Source organism: Canis aureus, chromosome 17 (genome assembly GCF_053574225.1).
Source record: "Canis aureus isolate CA01 chromosome 17, VMU_Caureus_v.1.0, whole genome shotgun sequence".
Lineage (NCBI taxonomy): Eukaryota > Metazoa > Chordata > Mammalia > Carnivora > Canidae > Canis > Canis aureus.
Window position 1 is genome coordinate 9,394,712 of NC_135627.1, and position 7,683 is coordinate 9,402,394.

At 40.0% G+C, this 7,683-nt stretch overlaps 1 non-coding gene across 1 annotated transcript; it reads right to left on the bottom strand.

Moving 5' to 3' along the window:
* Positions 1 to 6,888: 6,888 nt before the first annotated feature.
* Positions 6,889 to 7,019, bottom strand: LOC144288165 (small Cajal body-specific RNA 20). The gene has a single exon (XR_013356150.1).
* Positions 7,020 to 7,683: the final 664 nt, after the last annotated feature.

Here is a 7,683-nt window from a genome sequence, read left to right on the forward strand (position 1 = left end):
TGAACTGGTGCAGCCACTCTGGAAAACTGTGTGGAGGTTCCTCAAACAGTTAAAAATATACCTGCCCTACGACCCAGCAATTGCACTGTTGGGGATTTTCCCCAAAGAGACAAATGCAATGAAACGCCGGGACACCTGCACCCCGATGTTTCTAGCAGCAATGGCCACGATAGCCAAACTGTGGAAGGAGCCTCGGTGTCCAACGAAAGATGAATGGATAAAGAAGATGTGGTTTATGTATACAATGGAATATTACTCAGCTATTAGAAATGACAAATACCCACCATTTGCTTCAACGTGGATGGAACTGGAGGGTATTATGCTGAGTGAAGTAAGTCAGTCGGAGAAGGACAAACATTATATGTTCTCATTCATTTGGGGAATATAAATAATAGTGAAAGGGAAAATAAGGGAAGGGAGAAGAAATGTGTGGGAAATATCAGAAAGGGAGACAGAACGTAAAGACTGCTAACTCTGGGAAACGAACTAGGGGTGGTAGAAGGGGAGGAGGGCGGGGGGTGGGAGTGAATGGGTGACGGGCACTGGGTGTTATTCTGTATGTTAGTAAATTGAACACCAATAAAAAAAAAAAAAAAAAAAAAAAAAGAGAATGATATTTGCTGTGGGCTTTTCGTGGATGGCTTTTAAGATGCTGAGGAATGTTCCCTCTATCCCTACACTCTGAAGAGTTTTGATCAGGACAGATGCTGTATTTTGTCAAATGCTTTCTCTGCATCTATTGAGAGGATCATATGGTTCTTGTTTTTTCTCTTGTTGATATGATCTATCACATTGATTGTTTTACGAGTGTTGAACCAACCTTTCATCCCAGGGACAAATCCCATTTGGTCATGGTGAATAATCTTAATGTACTGTTAGATCCTACTGGCTAATATCTTTTTGAGAATTTTTGCATCCATTTTCATCAGGGATATTGACCTATAGTTCTCCTTTTTGGTAGGGTCTTTGTCTGGTTTGGAATTAAGGTGATTCTGGCCTCATAAGATGAGTTTGGAAGTGTTCCATCCCTTTCTATCTTTCAGAACAGCTTTAGTAGAATAGGTATTGTTTCTTTAAATGTTTGATAGAATTCCCCTGGGAAGCCATCTGGGCCTGGACTTTTGTGTCTTGGGAGGTTTTTGATGACTACTTCAATTTCCTCCCTGGTTATTGGCCTGTTCAGGTTTTCTATTTCTTCCTGTTCCAGTTTTGGTAAGTTGTGGTTTTCCAGAAATGCATCCATTTCTTCTAGATTGCCTAATTTATTGGCATAAAGCTGCTCGTGATATGTTTTAAAAATCATTTGTATTTCCTTGGTATTGGTTGTGATCTCTCCTCTTTCCTTCATGATTTTATTAAATTGAGTCTTTTTTCTTTTTAATAAGGCTGGCTAGGGGTTTATCTATCTTATTAATTCTTTCAAAGAACCAACTCCTGGTTTTGTTGATCTGTCCTACAGTTCTTGTAGTCTCCATTTCATAGAGTTCTGCTCGAATCTTTATTACCTCTCTTCTTCTGCGTGGTGGAGGTTTTATTTTCTGTTCTTTCTCCAGTTCCTTTAGGTGTGAAGTTAGCTTGTGTATTTGAGGTTTTTTTCCAATTTTTTGAGGGAGGCTTGTATTGTGATGTATTTCCCTCTTAGGACTGTTTTTGCTGCATCCCAAAGATTTTGAATGGTTGTATCTTCATTTTCATTAGTTTCCATGAATCTTTTTAATTCCTCTCTAACTTCCTGGTTGATCCATTCATCTTTTAGTAGGATGTTCTTTAACTTCCACGTATTTGAGTTTCTTCCAAATTTCTTCTTGTGATTGAGTTCTAGTTTCAAAGCATTGCAGTCTGAAAATATGCAGGGGACAATCCCAATCTTTTGGTATTGGTTGAGACCTGTTTTGTGACCCAGTATGTGATCTATTCTGGAGAAAGTTCCATGTGCACTTGAGAAGAATGTGTATTCAGTTGCATTCGAATGCAAAATTCTGTATATATTTGTGAAATCTATTTGTTCCCGTGTATATTTAAGGCCCTTGTTTCTTTGCTGATGTTGTGCTCAGAAGATCTGTCATTTGCAGAAAGTGCCGTGTTGAAGTCTCCTCGTATTAGTGTATTATTATTATGAGTATCTCTTTACTTTGGTTGTTAATTGATTGATATACTTGGCAGCTCCCACATTAGGGGCATAAATATTCATGATTGTTAAGTCTTCTAGTTGGATAGAGCCTTTAAGTATGATATAGTGTCCCTCTTCATCTCTTACTACAGTCTTTGGGATAAACTTTAATGTATCTGATATGAGGATTACTACCCCAGCTTTCTTTGAGGACTATTTGAATGGTAAATGGTTCCCCGGCCTTTCATTTTCAGGCTAGAGGTGTCCTTACATCTAAAATGAGTCTCTTGTAGGCAGCATATAAATGGGTCTTGCTTTTTTATCCAGTCTGATCCCTGTGTCCTTTGATGGGATCATTTAGCCCATTCACATTCAGAGTAGCTATTGAAAGATATGAATTTAGTGTCATTGTAATACCTATTCAGTCTGTTTTTGTGGATTGTTTCTTTGGGCTCCCTCTTTCTTTTACAGGGTCCCCCTTAATATTTCTTGCAGAGTTGGTTTGGTGGTCACATATTCTTTCAGTTTCTGCCTATCCTGGAAGCTCTTTATCTCTCCTCTTCTGAATGACAGACTTGCTGGATATAGTATCCTTGGCTGCATGTTCTTCTCATTTAGTAGCCTGAGTACATCCTGCCAGCCCTTTCTGGCCTGCCAGGTCTCTGTGGAGAGGTCTGCTGTTAATTTAATGTTTCTCCCCATATAATTTAGGGATCTCTTGTCTCTCACTGATTTAAGGATTTTCTCTTTATCTTTGGAATTTGCAAGCTTCACTATTAAATGTTGAGGTGTTTAATGGTTTTTATTGATTTGACGGGGACCTCTCTATCTCCTGGATCTGAATGCCTGTTTCCTTCCCCAAATTAGGGAAATTCTCAGCTATGATTTGTCAAATATGCTTTCTGTCCCTCTGTCCCTCTTGGCACTCTCTGGCACCCCAATTATACATAGATTTTTTTCTCCTGAGGCTATTGTTTATTTCCCTTAACCTTTCCTCAGGATCTTTTAATAGTTTTTCTCTCTTATCCTCTGCTTCCTTCCTTGCCATCAACTTGTCTTCTATGTTGTTCACTCTTTCTTCCATCTAATTAACCCTTGTTGTTAGGACCTCCAGTTTGGATTGCATCTTATTTAATTGATTTTTTAATTTTGGCCTGATTAGATCTAAGTTCTGCAGTTGTGAAGTCTCTTGAATCCTTTATGCTTTTTTCCAGAGTAGCTTTTTAATTGTGCTTCTGAATTGGCTTTCTGACATTGAGTTGTAATCCAAATTCTATAACTCTGTGGCAGAGACTACTGTTTCTGATTATTTCTTTTGTGGTGAGTTCTTCCTTCTAGTCATTTTGCTCAGTGCAGAGTGGCTGTATGTGTGGGCTGAGTCCAGAATATCAACCATGACCTAGGGAAATTTCACCCTAGATGATTCTTTTTTTTTTTTTTAAAGATTTATTTATTTATTTATGATAGTCACAGAGAGAGGGGGCGGGCAGAGACACAGGCAGAAGGAGAAGCAGGCTCCATGCTGGGAGCCCTACGCAGGACTCGATCCTGGGACTCCAGGATTGCCCCCTGGGCCAAAGGCAGGAGCCAAACTGCTGAGCCACTCAGGGATCCCCACCCTAGATGATTCTTTTTAGAAGCAAAAACCCTTCTGTCTATAATGTTCCAGCTGTTCTCTCTTTAAATCTTAGGTCGAATTCATAGGTGTTCAAGGTGGTTTGAAAGTTATCTAGGTACGTTGGTGGGGCCAGGTGAGTTGAGAACCCTATTCCTCTGCCATCTTGCCCTGCCTCCTTGATTACATTATTAAAAAAATTTTTTTTTATTTATTCATGAGAGACACAGAGAGGCAGAGACATAGAGGGAGAAGCAGGCTCTCTGCAGGGAGCCTGATGCAGGACTTGATCCCAGGACTTGAGCTAAAGGCAGACGCTCAAGCACTAAGCCACCCAGGCATCTCAGATTACATTATTTTTAAAGCAGAAATAAATCCACAATCCAGGGAAATGGTTGCCTTTGTGTGGGGAGTAGACAGAAGAGGATCCAGGGAAATAACATAGGGAAGGATGGTGTATTGAATATATAAGCTCCTTGGCAACATTCTAGATTTTAAGTTATGAGTTTAGAGTGATTCATTTTAATGCTTTGCTTCATAACTTACATATGTGTTCTATATTGTTCACATTTCAGATGTTAAATGATACACTCTAAATTGGAAAAAAATGGTCCATTATAGAAAAACACAAGACAAAATTTCAAAGACACAAGCTCAAATGTCAATGAAAATTCATGTCTCTCTAGAAAATGAAAAGGTAAGCCGCAGACTAGGAGAAAATATTTGGCAGAAGATGTATCTGATAAATGATGATTATCCAGAATATACAAAGAACTCTTAAAACTTAACAATTAGAAGACAAACAGCCAAAGTAAGAAATGAGCCAAAGACCTTAATAGATGCCCCACCAAAGAAGATCTATGGAGATGGCAAATAAGCAAATGAAAAGATGCTTTACATAATCCGTCTTCAGGGAAATGTCAATTAAAATGAGATACCACCTTGCATCTATTAGAATGGCCAAAAATCCAGAGCAGTGATAACACCAAATGCTGATGAGAATGTGGAGCAGTAGAAACTCTTATTCATTGCGAATGAGGGTACAAAATGGTGTAGCCATTTTGGAAGATAGTTTGGCAGTTTCTTACAAAGCTATACACTTTCTTGCAATGTGACCCAGCAATTGTACTGCTTAGAGTTGAAAACCCAAAGGAGTTGAAAATTTGTATTTACACAAAACCCTGCACACAGATGTTTACAGTAGTTTAATTCATAATTGCTCAAACTTGGAAGCAATTGAGATCCATTAGTAGGTGAATGGATAAGCGAACTGTGGAACATCCAGACGGTGGAATATTATTTAGTGCTGAAAATAAATGAGCTATCAAGTCATGAAAACACATGGAGGAAACATAAATAAGTATTGCTAAATGAAAGAAGCTATTCCGGGAAGGCTCCATACCATATGATTCCAACTATATGACAATTCCAGAAAAGGCAAAACTATGGAAACAGTAAAAAGATCAGTGGTTTCCAGGGGTTGAGGGAGGGATGAATAGGGGGAGCACAGATTTTTAAGGCAATGAAACTATTCTGTACAACACTGTAATGGTGAGTATGTATCATCACACATTTGTCAAAACCTATAGAATGTACAATAGCAAAAGTGAACTCTAATGTAAACTATGGGCTTAGGGTGATAGTGGTGTTTGTGCAGATTTATGGATCATAAGAGATGTGCTACCTAGGTGCGGGATATTGATAATAGGAGAAGCTGTGTGTGTGTGTGTGTGTGTGTGTGTGTGTGTGTGTGAATGGGGCTATATTGGAACTCTAAACCTTCTACTCTACTAAAACTGTTCTAAAAAAATAAAGCAGTGATGTATCAATGTTAATTTCCTGATTGAATTGTGGATATGTAAGAGAATGTCCTTATATATAGGAAATATACTCTAAAGGATACAGCTATGATAAGATATCATGTAAGCAACCCGCGCTTAAATACTTCAGGGGGGAAAATGTACTTATAATCTCTCCTTAAGTTTGAGATTGTTTCAAAATTAAAAAAAAACATTTAATGCAGCCAATCATTATCACTGTTCTAATGGGAAATTTTAGTATTTTCAGTTTTCTGCCAGCTACTCTTGTTTCCTCAAGTTAGAGGTACAGAGACTTCTAGTCACTTTGCAAATCTACGAGGTCCCAGGGGAGCAATTATTCTCAATCTGGTGTTCACTTCAGATGGCCACATTTTCTTCAGAGCTGACTCAGGTTGCTGACCCAGTGAGTAAGAGACTCCCCCAAGAGAGAAGTTATAAATGGCCATCTGCCCAGGTGCATTTTTTTTAAGGTTTCCATTTTTGTGTTCTAAAATATAGGGATGTCAGATATAGGCATGAGGGCATTTCGGGCCATTCCCAGTCAGGCAAAATAACAGAGTGTCTACCTGTCCATCATGCACCTTCCTTCCCTCCCTCCCCCAGCAATGTGGTTTTAGAATTTCCCAACACCTCCCTCCAGGAAGACTTCTCTGTCTGTGCCACCTTCTTTTCTGCATGAGCCCAACTCAGACAGACTGCCCTTCTGAGTGGCCAGAGTCTTATGCTTGCCACTGATTGTCTACCTTTTGGAACTTTTTGGGTTTCTTTTCTTTTCTTTTTTTTTTTCATGGTTGCACAAAAAGTGGTTATTGATTTTAGAACAAAATAAGATGCTTTCAGAACTTTTGTTAGGGAAGAAAAACTTAAAACTTGAAAACTTTTCTAAAATGATATTTTATCAGCTGATGGAAGCAGGAGCTTCAACAGAGAATACTTCCTACTGGCAACTGTGCAGAGCCCGAGTGCCCAATTAGACACAGCTAACCTAGAAGGGGGGCTTGCATTGCCGTCTGTGTACTATCGAGTGTCAGCTCTGACCTCCTTGCCCTGATGCTTGTGGTGTTCCTTCTTCCCCAGCACACACTCCTGGCTCTTCCTCACCATCTCGTGCCTCAAAATCCTGTAGGGGGACTCTGTTTAAGTGAGTTGACTTGTTAGATGTGGGCAAGCAGGGCCCAAGCTACTTTTGAGGTGACTCAGGCCAAGCCAGGATTAGCTCATGAGAGTCTGGCACTATCCAAGGAGAGCTAGAGGTCCCATGCCAGTGGTACCACATCAGTCAGAGTAGGCTGTGGAGTTGGCAAGCCTGGTATAGACACCACGTAGGGGCTCCCAGCAACTACAGGTGTCTGAGGCAGGAAAACAAGGATGCCAGCTCATGGCAGCCCCAACAATGATCCTCAAGGGCTGATTTTGGCCACCAGCTCTGGTTGAGGAGAAAAGGGACCCCTCATGGTCTCCTGGGAGAGAGGCCCTGGCTGCGTTTTTTTTCTTAATCAAGATTTACCTCTGAATATAAATTGAGTTTAGTGTATAGCCTGAATGAATATAAGCTGGATTTAAATCTAGAAATGTGTCTCATGTGAGATGGAGTGGCTTTCTCCCTGATGGGGGAGCCTCCAGGAGAGAGGTAGAGAAACATTGAGTTGGGTTCGGAGCCCTGGCTATTGAAGGTAAAGCCACTGCTCGTAGGACTATTAATTACCTCTGTTGTCTCTTGAGCCTTCTGGAAAGATTGGTTTCACTCTATGGTGAAGGCTTAGATTTTGATTAGTTAAGGGAATGAACAGTGGGCAGGAAGAGCTCCTCAACCAAGGCTGAGGGCAAAGTTAGGGAAAATTGGTCATGAGAAGTAAGCTGACTCTTACCTTTGTTATGTTTTCTAAATTTTCTGCAATGGGTATACAGTGCCTTTACAGTCAGGAAAATAGTCACATAAATATGTGAGAAGTGCATAGATCCACGGACCAATAGTGAGTTGCATGGTGAGCATTTCAGGTCATAGAGAATCCCATAGGGAAGCAATTTTGTTTTTTTGTGTTTTTTTTTTAAGATTTTAATTATTTATTCATAGACATAGAGAGAGAGAGAGGCAGAGACACAGGCAGAGGGAGAAGCAGGCTCCACACAGGGAGCCC